The sequence below is a fragment of the Carassius auratus genome, chromosome 20 (assembly GCF_003368295.1).
Source record: "Carassius auratus strain Wakin chromosome 20, ASM336829v1, whole genome shotgun sequence".
Taxonomy (NCBI): Eukaryota; Metazoa; Chordata; class Actinopteri; order Cypriniformes; family Cyprinidae; genus Carassius; species Carassius auratus.
The window spans coordinates 22,414,887-22,429,739 of NC_039262.1; the positions used below are offsets into that span (position 1 = coordinate 22,414,887).

Below are 14,853 nucleotides of genomic sequence, written 5' to 3' on the forward strand. Positions count from 1 at the left end.
TTAAACAATGGCCTCATGTAGAACTCACTGAATGAGCCAGTGCACTGTCTCCACTAGATGGCATTATATAATGTGCACAGCTCTGTGTCCATGGAAGAGAAGAATGAACTGTGCGTGAGCGCGATCTGTCCAAGAACAACATAACACACTGCTGCCAGGAAACAGATGTATACAAAGGCTAATATATTTGCAATATATAACATTCAGCCAGACTCAGTTAAGTGAAGTATGCCTTATTTAGTTTTCTGTCATATAGGTAGGAAGGTACACAAGGGGTTTTGTTTCCCAGTGTTTGACAGCTTTTATGTTTATAAATGATTAGTTCACGCCAACTGTCATTGTTTACAAGGGATCAAATTGTTATTGTCAGTCAGATTTTTCCAACTAAATGATTGAGCCAGTTCACAAAACCATTGTTTTGTTTATGAATCTGATCCACTTCTTCAGTTCACTGATTAAATGATCTGGTCACAGTTATTAAGACCACTGACAGTTGAAGAGATCAACTTTGATTATTTCATTACAATGGCACCTGTCCAGGAGTGGGGCATATTTGACAGCAGAAATCAAGAGTTCTTCAGTTTTAATTGTTGGAAGCAGGAAACAAGTGCAAGAGAGAACGTCTGAGCATCTCTAAACAGCAAGTCTTGTATGCTGTTCCTAGTATGCAGTTGTTAAGACTGTACCTAGAAAAGTGGTGCTAGGAAGGACAACCTTTGAACTGTCATCAGGATCATGAGCTCCCAAGGCTCACTGATGGATGTGTGGCGTGAAGGCTAGTCCATTTGGTGCAATCACACAGAAGAGCTGCTGTAGTTCAAACTGCTGAAGAACTTAATTCTGGCAATGATAGTAAGGTATCAGAACACACAGAGCATCGCTTTTTACTGCATATGGAGCTGCATATGGACTGTCAGATTGCCAAGACTAACATTGGTTTTATTCCAATTCCGAGCTCAACGCAGCCACTGAGATCCAGTCCATATCCAGACCAGATGGTGGATCAGCACCTAAAGATGACCTCTACAGCCCTTAATGTCAGCAGAGACCATGTCAACTAGATGAGCCCTAGACAGTTCCCCGGCAAAGACCTCGTCGGCCGTCCGCACAAGTCCACGAGAACCAGAGGAGACCTCTGCACATTCTGACTTGCATCGCATTCTGAAATTAAACCACGCCAGGCTGGTTTCGTCTGGCCTCAACTGAGCCCTTTTTTTTTTCCATAAATTTCTTTCACGATGGACATTTGGTTCCTTTGCTTTGTCACCTTTGGCTTGCTTGCTTGGGGACACTGTTCTGTTGAATTTTGTTGACTTGATTGCAAAGACACTATTGAAAGAGAACTGAATGGATGACATCACTGAATCAACAATGAACGTACTTTAAAAACTGGAAAACGGACTATTTTCTGTTGTCCTCTTGCATTATCAGCACACATTTTCCCTGTTTAACACTGTTAAATGCTTTGACACGATCGGTATTGTATGAAGCACTATATAAAAACAGATGACTTGATTTGATAACCCCTGTCCACCACTGGAAGTGCTTGCATCGGAGACGTGAGCGTCAGATTTAAACCATGAAGCGATAAGGTTGCCTGCTCTGATGAATCATGTTTTCTTTTAGATCAGGTGGATGGGTGGATGCTTGTGTTGTTCGCCTTAGAAAGAGATGGCAGAAGATGCACTATATTCACTGTAAGACGGCAGGCCAACGGAGGTCTGAAGGTCTGAAACCTTGGATGTGGATGAATACCACCTGCATAAAGACTGTTGCAGACTTCTTGTAGATTGTTCAGGAATAAAAGAGTTTAAAGTATTGCCCTGGCCTCCAAATGCCCCAGATATCCTTACACCAAACCTACACCTAAACATATTACTGTGTGCATTTTTAGATTCTCAAAAAGGCTATTTCTGTTTGTTTTAGAAGTCTTTTGAATTAAAGCGTGTATACGCAGATGCAACTAAAATACGGTATAACCTCACAGTGCCACTTGTGTTGCTACAGTATTCATACTGTGTTCCAGTCGAGTTTCCAGCTCCACACACTCTCATTATGTTTCTTCAGCAGTCAGGAAAACAATCCTCCTTTAAGACCCTTGACATCAAACATATGCTAGACTACTTATCAGGCTGAAGATAAAGATTATCTTAATGTTTAAAAAACACTGATCTCCAGCCCTAATGAGGCAAATTTCTGCTAAAGGTCTTGAAACTGTATAATGATGTAATACAATATGATATATATGTATTATTATTAAAATATAATCCATATATTGCTAGTGCTTTTTAATGATTAGCTTTTTAGTCACAAAAAATGTATTTAATTAATCAGCATATCATTTAGTAAACATTCGTACACAGTGAAAACAAAATCCATAATCATGCATCAGGTGTTATAGATAATAACTCAAGAGGTTGAACTGGATCAAATGTGTTAAGACTCATTACTGAATGACCCACAGAAGCAGAAGCCTGCTCTGTTTGATAACACTGGCTCCATCATTCAGGGCTTCTTATCACTAACAAAACATTCTTGCCGTTATTCTTCAACTTTTGGTGGCACGGCATGCCTGCAGTGAAGTATCTTAAAGGGGGGGTGAAATGCTATTTCATGCATACTGAGTTTTTTACACTGTTAAAGAGTTGGATTCCCAAAGTTTCAAAAATTAAGTTGTACGTTTGAAGGAGTATTTCTGTTCCCAAAATACTCCTTCCGGTTTGTCACAAGTTTCGGAAAGTTTTTTTAGAGTATGGCTCTGTGTGACGTTAGATGGAGAGGAATTTCCTTATATGGGTCCTAAGTGCGCGCTCTTCTGCCGGAAGAGCGCGCGCTCCCGTATAGCAGAGCACTGAGAGCACAACAGACATTCACTGATCAGAGCAAGAGCGTCGCAAAAAGTCACAAAAGAAGTGTGTTTTTGGTTGCCAGGGCAAGACAACCCTGCACAGATTACCAAAAGAGAAACAGCATTAAGGGACTAGTGGATGGAGTTTATTTTTACAGAGCATCAACGGAGTTGTGCAAGTGTGTGTGTTTGTTCCCTGCATTTCGAAGATGCTTGTTTTACAAACAAGGCCCAGTTCGACGCCGGATTTGCACATCGTTTATTTCTTAAGGATAATGCAGTCCCAACGAAAAAGGGTCACGATCGTGTGTTGGAACCGCAGGCGGTGAGTAAAACTGCTTAAAATATCTCAGTGTTGTTAACTTAGCTATCAGCGCGTAAGCACATCAAGTAAACAACATGCGATGTTGTCATCAAACTGCACTTTCCACATGTACAGCTTAAAAAAAAAAAAAAAACACGACATAAAGTGGAACTTACATTTTCCAAAACCGCTAAACAAATATATACAGTTTTAGTACATACCACATAGAGACTGATTGCTGATGCTGCTCTTGTTAAATTTCAGCCTCTGGATCTGATTCTGGATCATAAATATATGCTGAATTTGACTGTTAGCCATGGTTTGTTTTGGATGGTTTTTTCCTCACGGTTATGTCACTTCTTCGCTCTCAACGCAAAGGCTTACTCGTACTCGTGATTCTTTAGCTCCGCCCAGACGTCACGCCTCCAGCCGGTCGTGTTTTTCCGGGAAAAATCGGTACAGACTATCTTTCTCTTATGAATATAATAAAACTAAAGACTTTTTGGAGATATGAAGGATGCAGTACTACTCTACAGGTAATCAAGATTAACAGGATATTGAGTGAAACGAGCATTTCACCCCCCCCCCCCTTTAATGAATTCAAAAGATTTAATGTAGTCGAAAGATGAATGTAGTTAATCAGTCATAATCAGATGGCTTACAGATTTGTTCAAATATATTAATCAATCAGCTTGTCATAATGTATGTTCATCTGCCCAAGGTAATTTTGTCGCCCCAAAAATTCATCAAAATCAGTCCAATTGGGAGGTAAACTACCCAATCAGGAAACACTGATTGTGTGGTGCAATCAACAACAGTATATTTATTAATATTGCAAACATATGTGCGGTCAGGGTTTAGATTGTGGGGTTTTCGTAAACAGAAACCTTAAGGTTGTGCTTTTTCAGGTTTTGTTTTTTTGTTTTTCTTCCTGCACCTGGGTTGTTTGGATGTGCACACTTCTTTTTTTTCACCTTTTAAACTCACAACACCAGGCAAAAGTTTGGAATATTTACGTTTTTTTTTTTTTTTCTCTATCTCTCTCCAATAAATCTCTCGTGCTCACCATTGATCAAAAGTAACAGAAAAGACATTTATAATGTTGCAAATGGCTTCTATTTCAAATCAATAGTATTCATTGAACTTCTATTTATCTGAAAACTCTGGAAAAAATGTCAGTTTTACATGGTTGTAAGCAGCAAAGCATAATTAACAATATGGCAGCAAAAATAACTGATAATACCTGAGCACCAAATCAACATGATTTCTGAAGGATCATTTGATATTGAAGACTGGAGGAATGATGCTGAATATTCAGCTTTGATATCGTAGGGGAAAAAAATAATACTTTAGCATAAATTAGAAATAGATACCAATCATTTTCATTCGTACTAATATTTCACAGTATTATTGTCTTTACTGGTAGTGCATGTTCATCCATGAATCAAAGAACTGGATAAATATTACAGATAAAAAGTGTATTCACCCATGACCTTCTGAGCTTCTTTATGCTATACATACTCTTTTTTTTTTTCTACGCTCACATCCATTACTAAACGACTTTCTAGGCTTCTCTGATATGCGCTTGATACGTGCCTCATCAATTATGATGCTCTAGTCTCGGGTCTTTAACATCTGCCTCTCTGAATCTAACTGTTATTTGACCCAGACGTTTTCCAGGTTTTCCCTTTTCTCCATCCTCCTGGATCTGTTAGCCATTATGGAGTTGCACAAGGAGCCATCCATAAACGTGACAGAGAAAGGTCAGCTGCTGGTCACACACATGTAGTTTGCAGTGTTCGTGTCTACACCGATAAGCCTCCCTCGGTACTAACAATTACTTCCTGCTGTTTCTGACCGGAGTAAGTTTTGTCATCTGACACACAACACTCACAAATGCAGTAATAAGAATCATTTTAAAAATCGCTCTCAGTGACTTAACACATTCACACCTATTCACATTGTTCTAGTTTGATTCATATTTGATTAATTTTGATTTTTAGTCTCGTGTAGATACTGTAACATTTATATTTTTGTTTATATTTGCTGATTTTTGTAATGTGTAATTCTATTTAGTAATTCCATTTGATTTAATTCATAACTAGCTGTTTTCTCCTTTATTGTACATCATTTTCACAGTTTAAGCAATGCAGATTTACATATAAATGATTTAAAGCTATTTCTATTCTTTTCTCTCGTTTATTTACAACAATGCATCACTAATCGTTGACGTCCTGTACACACATCCTGATTTCCTTTTGCTTTGTTTTTTCCGTCTGGCAGGTTGGAGCCAATCCTGTAGGTTGTTCAAAGGCATCCTGATTGATTAAAGCTCTGGAGGAAAGGGTGGATGAGGCCGCTTCAATTAAGCCCAGTTTAAGGAAACTAACATTGTAGACTGTAGAACTGCTTTAAAGCCCAGCTCAGCTCTATTGTCCATTAAAGTTAACCGATCGGTCTTAAAAGAGGCATTGCAAATTGCTGTTTGGCTGCAGTTTTCTTTGGGAATGTTTCTCTGAAAAATATTTATATACGATTGTTTTAAACAAAGAGACGGAATATTTTGAAAGAGGTCGAGATTATCATACATTTCAAGTTGGCAGTGGACTGAGACAAACTTCTGCTTTTGTTATCTGCATAATTGAGGAAAAAGAATTTAAAGATGGTATCTAAAGCTTTACTATCAGAAGAAAAGAACACAGATTTGAATATGTTGAATAGGGCTGGGACTTTGCGTTTGATCTGGCGTCAAATTCTTTCAGCTTAAAACAAAAAGGGAATTCATATAATCACAAAATTCATGTGTTAATAACCAGTGTGCTAATTTTAGTACCATTCGTTGCACACAAACAAAAAAATCCTGTGATCTTTGCAGAAGGGAGGAAGACCAGCAGATAAACCAGGAAATCATTTGGAAAACGTAATTAGTTTGAGTGTTTCTGTTCTTCTCGTCTCTCTCACTAAGAATAGAATGCAGAATGCAAAGCACTTGGAATATTTAGATTTTGCACGAGGATTCACTGAAAAATACTGTAAATATAAATTATATTGACTTTGGGCCTAGCATTGGCATCGCATATTCTATTTTAAAATTCATGTGCAAACTTATGCTCCGTGCATATCCGAAGAAATCCCCATTGCAACACACTCTTGACTTGATTTCATGGGCTGAAGCCTTGCGTGCGAGTCAAGCAGTTGTGCTCGCAGGCCATCCCTCTCTCCGCCATCAATAACGCTCCTGCAGCACATTCCACAGCACTGAATCCAGACCCTCCTGCTGTCAGACGCTCACAAATGATCTGAGCTATCTTAAAAAACATTCTGATTCATGCATTCATATACAGTCCAACAGGCAAAACATATGCCAGGATACATCATTATATGTGCATGCAGTTTATATGACATGCATGATACTCAAATCGCCATAGATTCAAATTCTATAGTCAAACCAGAATTTTGGCACAGATGGTACAAATATTACTCCAATTTTGTACAAACAAAGTGATTTTCTATAAGTATTACGTAATGGTTAGGTACAGTCTATGGGAGCCTGATGCTAAACAAACAAGATGCTGACTTGTGATTGTTCTTGATTACCAACATCCAACCTACTGATTACTTGCCTGTCTGTGTTTCCATCCTGACCCCCTTATCAGGCGGCACAAGATTTCCCACAGCCCCTTACCACAGGAAATGAGGGTGTGGTGGATTTGGGAAGGGGTGCTGCTGGCATCTCGAATCCTCCAGAACGGACAGAGGTACCACAACAGGGTCTGTTATCAACTCTAAAGCTTCTGTGCAGACCCCATCGCCCACTGTCCAATCATGAGTAATTGGGTTTGTAACTATGGCAAATCAGGAATTTCGTTGGACCATTAGGATTTTACATAAGGACTGAGCAAAAATAAGTTGAATGAGATATCATGAATAGACCCAGGCATGTTTTGTTTTTGTTTTTTTGCATCTTTGGTTCTAATTTTTGTGGAAATGGATCATACGAGGTCTACATATAAAAGTCTACCACTATCCAGATCTTACGAAAATATATGAATGAGGAGATCCTGAATTAATGTAAGAATTCACATAATTTGCCAAAATTTAAAATAGCTATGAATAAAACAAAATAGAAAAGAACGTTTAAAATAAAAAATAAAGGCACATTGTGAGGATATAAAGAAATTATGCTAATATCATTTAATATTGCAATTGCAAAAGAAAATGTTAACTTATAGCAATACTTGCAATAGTCACATTGTGTGATATGAAATCACAGTTATGAAAAAAGCCTCAATTGTGAAATCTAAAGTGATTTGATATAAAACATCACTATTGTGAGATCTAAAGTCACAGTTTTGACTCTGTAATTCAGTTCAGATATAAAGTTGCAGCTGTGATACGAGGTCAGTTTTGAGATAAAAAGTCACACACACAAACATAAATGCATCTTGACAAAAAGTCGGCAACACTTTATAATATCTTTCATTAATTAATCTTTCTATATAACTTTATATATATTCACATATCTATAAATCTGAGATAATGTGCATGTTAATGGTAACATTACTAAATGATTAACATATCATAAATTAATGTAAATTAAAATGCTAACAAATGTTATTAAACTTTCAATATATGCATCAAATATTTTGACAAATGGTTTATTAATAATGATTAAAAGCTTCATTAATAAATCTTTAACAAGCATTATATAATGCTTAACGGGTCTTTAGTTAATGTTCACAAATGTCATTTAACTTTCAATGCTTTTTAAAAATCCACAAATGATTTTAACAGACATACAATATTAACACATTTATTTGTTAATGTACTTTTAAATGCTTACAAAGGACATTAAACTTCAGTTCAAATATTAGCCAATGCTCATTTTTATGTTTACAGATGTTAAAATATAGCTTAATTAGTCATTTTAAGCACTTCACAAAATATTCATGTTAAAACATTCATTAACTCATAATCACAGTCTGTAAAGATCATATATCTGGCCTTTGTTTTTTGTGTAGACTTCTATTATTTGCACATCTTAAATCATTTATTAATTATCTGTTAATGTCTTTGCAGTACAAAATCTAAAGTGGAGACTATGCATCAGTTGTAAATGTTTATAAACAATCTTTATTGGCACTGGACTTTTATCTACTTTATTAATGTATGTGTTAAGGGTTAGTTAAGTTTAGCTAGATGCGTGGTAAAAACATATCACACATTGTAATTTGGGTGCAAAACATGTTTTTATCACCTCAACAGTTATACTACTGTGAATCATTAAACAGAATATTCCTTGAGTCATACATCAACAGGAGGGGAAAAAATACAAATTTTCAAGAAAATACTGCTTTTATCAAAACAATATAAATAAATGCAATATAAACAGTTTGAATCATGTTCCCTTATCAAATTGACCCCTGCACACTTGTTGACCCCTATCCAACATTAAACCTACCCAGACCACCAAACCAGGAGATCTGCATTCCACATGGGTCTTTAAGTTCAAACCATGATGAAACACACTGTTCATGTGAGACCACGGACAAAAAAAAAAAAAAAAAAAAAATCATAATTACTTTTGTTCAAAGCATAATCATACTTTTACAATTTACAAAAACTGGAATTCCATCAAAACACATCAATGGAAAAATCTTCTAACAAGATCAGCCGTCAGTGTTGAATGGGGCATTTACAGCCGGGACTTTCTTCAGGGGTTTTCAGCGTTCTAGAAGCAGATGGAAGTTCATGTTGGAAGGCCTTCGACAAATACATTGGGAAACTTTGTAACTATAGATGAACACACCTAGCGTTTCTGTGAGTATGCAGAGGCCCAGGGCTCCTGCTGACAGACCTGGGCCGGCGTGTGTATTGATGCAGTGGAGCAGCTGTGGGATCCTTGGGGTGAGGAATCGGTGGACAGCTGCGGGTCAGCACAGATTCGCTTTCACCAGCCTCAAACACACAACATGTGAGCTTTGGGATGAGCTTGTTTCTTTCATGTAATGATAAATATGCAATACATATTCTGAAGTACAGGCGGGAGTTTATTCTAAGAGTGCTGAATGGAAAACATTGATCTATGAGACATTCCTAAAAGGTCACGTCACGGTGATTGATATCTGCTGTCTTCATAAACCCCTTACATTTTTCATTTTCATGTACATTTATTCATTTGACAGAGGCTTTTATCTGAAGCGACATTGACAATAAACGAGAAGTGTCTGTTATACAAGATTTTAGTCATCATTCAAAATATTAAAAGCTAAGACAGGAAGGGATAATGGATAATAAGTAAATAGAAAAAGTCAGAGATTTTATATATATATATATATATATATATATATATATATATATATATATATATATATATATATATATATATATATATATAAAATCTCTGATGGAGTTAGGTAGGTCAAACAGGGGACCTCTCCAGGGGACCACGAGCCGGCTGCTCATTTCCTGACCACAGACTTTGGGAGGAGATGAAGACGCATTGAAGAGAGCAGATGCAGAAGGGTGTGGAGCCCATGGCTGTTCTGTAGACAAGCACCAATGTTTTGAACTTGATGCGAACCACAACTGATATCCAGTACAGAGACAGAGGTGTCACATGGACTCTCTAGTGCTCACAAGACGTGCTGCTGCATTTTGAATCATTAGATGAGGTCAGATTGCACATGTTATTAGTCCAGCCAGAAGAGCATTGCTTTGGTCCTGGCTAGAAATGAAAAGCGCCTGGACAAAAAGCAATTTTGCATTGACCAATTGATGTGATTTGAATACCTCTCCGCAATTTATTTGCAAAGCACCATTAAAAAAAAGTTAGTTAACCAATGTGCTGTACATTATTTAAAACATATACAAAAAAACACCAAGACACCCTGAAAGACCTACTTACCTTAAACCAGTGTAGTGCAGTTCCAGTGATGCCCAGCGATGTGAGAGTAGATGGGAGGATTGATGATTAACAGTGTCGAATGCAGCATGAGAACTGAAGATCTGTACTCAGCTTTTGCACTCCGTAGCACATCACTGACTCACAACAAGACAGTTGCAGCTGAATGGCCAGATTCCTTTAAACCCTTAATTAAATGGGATTTAGTTCATATAGTTCACTCAAAACCAAAAGAATAAAATAATAATAATCCATTCATACAGTATGACTTGTCTGAAAAAAAAAAAAAAAAAATTAATATATATATATATATATATATATATATATATATATATATATATATATATATATATATATATATATATATATATATATATATATTATGATATATTTATTTATGTATCATAAAATAAATAAATAAACAAACAGTTATTTAAGTTAAAATACTTCATTGCTGTTTTGTTAGTCTTTCTAAACACTGCTCAGAAAATCATGAGATTAAAAAGGAAAAAACACTGGATGGAAACGCCAAGATGTGCATAAATTAAAAAAATGCATATCAAAATCTCATGTGACTTTGCTTAAATGGACGGTATAACTAAACTAACCAGCGTATCTCATTGCACAATGTCTGAAATGTTGTTTTAGTTGTTCTGAAATGCCGAAGTCTTTCATCAAAGTGGTTGGGTGTAATTACCTTACAGAACTGTTTTACACAACGTTCCCAAACAGCAGGCATCCATCTCCAAGCATCAAGATAACATGACCGCATTTACTGCATTTTGTCAATGCACTCTGAGGAACAAGATATTTATCTGAACCAAAAGAAACGACCCATGGTTGCTTCTCCTGCTGCAGCAAATTAGCTTTTTTGTAGTGATATTTGGTGCCAATTTATCAGGATGTTAAAATGTTGTCGGAAACTGGATACCCAATTTTGTGCATCAGTTAAATTAGTTAAATGGATGGAATCATTGCTATTTCTAAAGAAAAAACTATTTGGACATTCTGCTAAATAACTTATTTTGTGTTTCACTGAAGAAAGAACAAGGAACAAGAGTAAGATGACGATGACAGAAATATCCCAGTGACAAATCTGGGTGAAATATACCTTTAAAGGGACTTTGTAAAAACATGTCTTGTCAGTTTGTTCTGTAATTATAATCAATCAGGAACAAATACAGACTACCTACAATACCATAAATAAGAATGTGTTTTTCCAAGAATTATTTGTCTCTGTGACAAAAACACAGGAATGTTTAAATTGCATCTGTCTCTCTTTTCTGCATACATTCCTCCCAGAAGGATACAATAAATCAGAGGCGATCCAGTCCACTGGGTGATGCATGATGTGTGATATAGGACGGCCGCTCATATAGACATTCCTTTCCCACACAGTGCTGGGTTATGTCACATTCACCCAACTAATCTGCTGTTACAGCGCTGACTTTCCTAAGCTAGAGTCTACATTTTATACCAATCAAATGTTTACCATTGAAAGACTAAATATCAATGATGATGACAAGGCTTCATTTTTTTAAAAACAAAACCTCTAGACTTCATGTTATAGGAAAGCATATGATGCTGAGTATCTAATCTTCATATCGTAATCTTTTTACATCCTCTTGAGTGCCTCTGGTACTGTGCTATATGACAGTCAACACTAGAGGAATGAGCTCTGATTTACTTATAGAGGACGGGAAACCCTGAGACGGTTGCATGAGGGGAGTGCTGGGTATGAAATAGGAGAATCCTTTGAAAGAGGCTACTGGTTAATGATTGAGAGACCCACAGTGTCTCCACAGACACGCAAAGCTTGGCTCAAAGCTGCCATCATCCCATCAGGTGCAGAAATATGCACAGCTTTCGTTCAGAACTGGCTAACATTATGATCTAATGAATGTGTTTGTGGTGGCAGAAGTCTTTAAAAAAAAGTCTTCTAAGAGATTGTGTTCATCTTAAAGGTGCCATAGAATGCAAAAATCACTTTTATAAGGTGTCGTGTGGCGCAGTGTGTGAAAACAACCAGCCCATAATGGTAAAAATCCACTCACTCATTGTTGTATCATTCCAAAAAAATCATAAACAGTCTCTCCACACAAGCAGTTCCAGACTTTGACGACATAGTCGATGAAAGTCCCGCCCATATGTGACGCTCTCTGCCCTATTAGCATACAGTATACACAGCCCTGAGTGAGAAGCTGCAGTCCGCCATTACTGTTCTCCATAGACCGCTAAGGACACAGTGGTAAACTTTAATTTCCAAAGGAAATGTCTCAAAAAAATAAGAAAACAAAGAAAAATACTATATTTTGTGCTAACATTTTACACTGGAGTCGACTGCCTAACAAACAAGGATCAGTTCAGCGCTGGGCAAATATTGCTTCTGGAAGAGGGATCAATACCAACGCTTTGTGCACAAATGTCCAAAAGAGATTCTTGGCTCTCTGTAAGGCTAATGTTGCTAAAGCTACCACTAGCCACTTTTCGACTGTCGGGCCAGTGTGAGCCAGTGCTTTAAAAGGTCCAGACAAGGCTAATATCCTCGGACATATAGCACCGTAAGTAATACGTTTTTAATGCTGGTGTTATTGCTGTGAGCTTTATGAAATGATCCGCGGCGCTGACTCTCTCCAGACGCGCAATACTCCACCTTTGTTCTTAACCACTCCTCTAACCCCAGCTGGCCTGTTTGGCCCAAGGTTTTTTTTGGTCTCTAAGTTTGTAAATCTACACTGACCCTCCAAGAGTGTTCAATTTACTCCATTACTAGCAACATCATTATTATTGATCAAATGAATATAACTGAATTTTATTCATTGCGACATGTGGAATTTTGTTTGCCATACTTTAAAAAAGGACCTACAGAAAGAATATTTAAGCACTAACAGAATATAATGTTTTCAGGCACTTAAATGCAAGTTATTTACAACTAAAAAAAAAAAACAGTTAACATTCATGCGAAACCTCTGAAATTAGTTGAGCTTTGGAGTGCTCTTTTTGACTTTATATGCAACTTTATAAATACATCTATTGTCTTTGTACTGACAATCATTGTTAGCAAACTAAAATATGCTTCAATATCAATTCTTTGCATATGCAGATGTAAGGCCCACTTTACTTTAGGTGTCTATAACTACTGTGTAACTGTGTAAATAAAAAAATATATAAATTAGAAAATAGATACATTTATTTTCTTTGTCTTTCGAAAATGATTACATTTTCTATGTATTAGAATGTAGTAAGTTAACATGAGCTTTGTCAACATTCTAAAACAAAACTAACATTAGAAATGAAATATAGTATTGCTGAACATTTCTTAGTTGTTTAATCATCCTCTGGTGAGATCTTCAGAGATTTTGCATGTTATTTTTTTAATTTAAAGCAGTCTCTGCTTGTTCTCATTGTTCTTCCATCTTTCCTCCAGTGATTTTTCAGTGTTTGAAGGTTTGAAGGTTTATTTGCACATATAACATTCGAAATACAACTTTACAAATCCATTGAAGAAAAAAAGAAAACAAAATACTGTGCGGGAGAGAGTGAGAAGTCCATAAGGTCTTATGAAACCACCTCCCCAAAATCTCATTAAATGAACGTAAAATTACATGATCAAGCAAGACAATACAATCAGTACATCAAACATTTTAATAAACAAATTACCAAGATAAACTTATTTATATGTTAACATTATTTTCAGCTCTCTTTTGAAAGAATTTAGAGTGGTTTTAGTCTTTAAAGCAGGGTCTAAATGATTCCAGAGGGAAGGCCCTCTGTATTTCAGTGTAGATTGGTTGGCTGTAATTCTACAAAAAGGAAGATAAAAATCTTTGCAGCGTCTTGTGGAGTAAGCATGAACATCCGAAGAATACATGAAAAAGTTATTAAAAACTCTGGGCATAATATTTGTCATATACACATACTTGTATATAAAGGTATTTATGCAATAGATGTTAACATTGAATATTGTCAAAATGTTATATTTTATGAAAAGAGGAGCAGATGATGACAATCTATTTGAATTACTCATAATTCTTAAGAATTTCTTTTGTATTAATAAAATCTTATTTAGATACGTTTGGCATGTTGCACCCCAAACAATATTACAGTACAAAATGTGGGGATAGATCAAGCTGTAATATATTGTTTTCATACATGAAATATCAATTTAAAGAACGAACTCTACTCAGTATACCAACAGATTTCATTATTTTTCTGCAAACATGCTGGATATGATATTTCCAGGTTAGTTTATGGTCAACAATGACACCTAAAAATTGTATTTGGTTCACTTGGCCAATTTTTAAACCATCAGTTGATACCTCTATGTCCTGACAATCTCCTTAGTTTTTTGTGCTAAAAATCATAAAGTTAGTTTTTTTTATATTAAGAGAGAGTTGATAAATTTTAAACCATTTAGAAATATTTTGTAATTCTTAACTTACTACTCTTATCAATGTGTCAATGTCAGAATGAGATAATAGAAGACATGTATCATCTGCAAACATGAGTGGCATAACATTTTTACAAACACTTAAATCACTGATATAATTTAGAAATAATAGAGGTCCCAAAATGGACCCCTGCGGTACCCCACATAAAAGTTTTCCCCTACTTGAGCTCAGATTGTTGAAATAAACAAATTGCTCTCTCTCTTCCAAATAATTTTGTACCCAAGTTAAGGCTATATGTTTAATGCCATAATTCTCTAATTTTGCAAGGATGAGGCAAATCAAAAAATTGTTACGTTTATGTTCAATGTCACTCCACAAATATTTACTGTTAACATTACAAAAAAAT

The 14,853-nt window shown here is 36.1% G+C and overlaps 1 long non-coding RNA gene across 1 annotated transcript; it reads left to right on the forward strand.

The window, feature by feature from the left end:
* Positions 1–4,703: 4,703 nt before the first annotated feature.
* On the forward strand, positions 4,704–5,630 carry LOC113037860 (uncharacterized). Its single transcript, XR_003274695.1, has 2 exons — positions 4,704–5,014; positions 5,436–5,630. It is a non-coding gene; the product is annotated as an uncharacterized LOC113037860 (long non-coding RNA).
* The last annotated feature ends 9,223 nt before the right edge of the window (positions 5,631–14,853 follow it).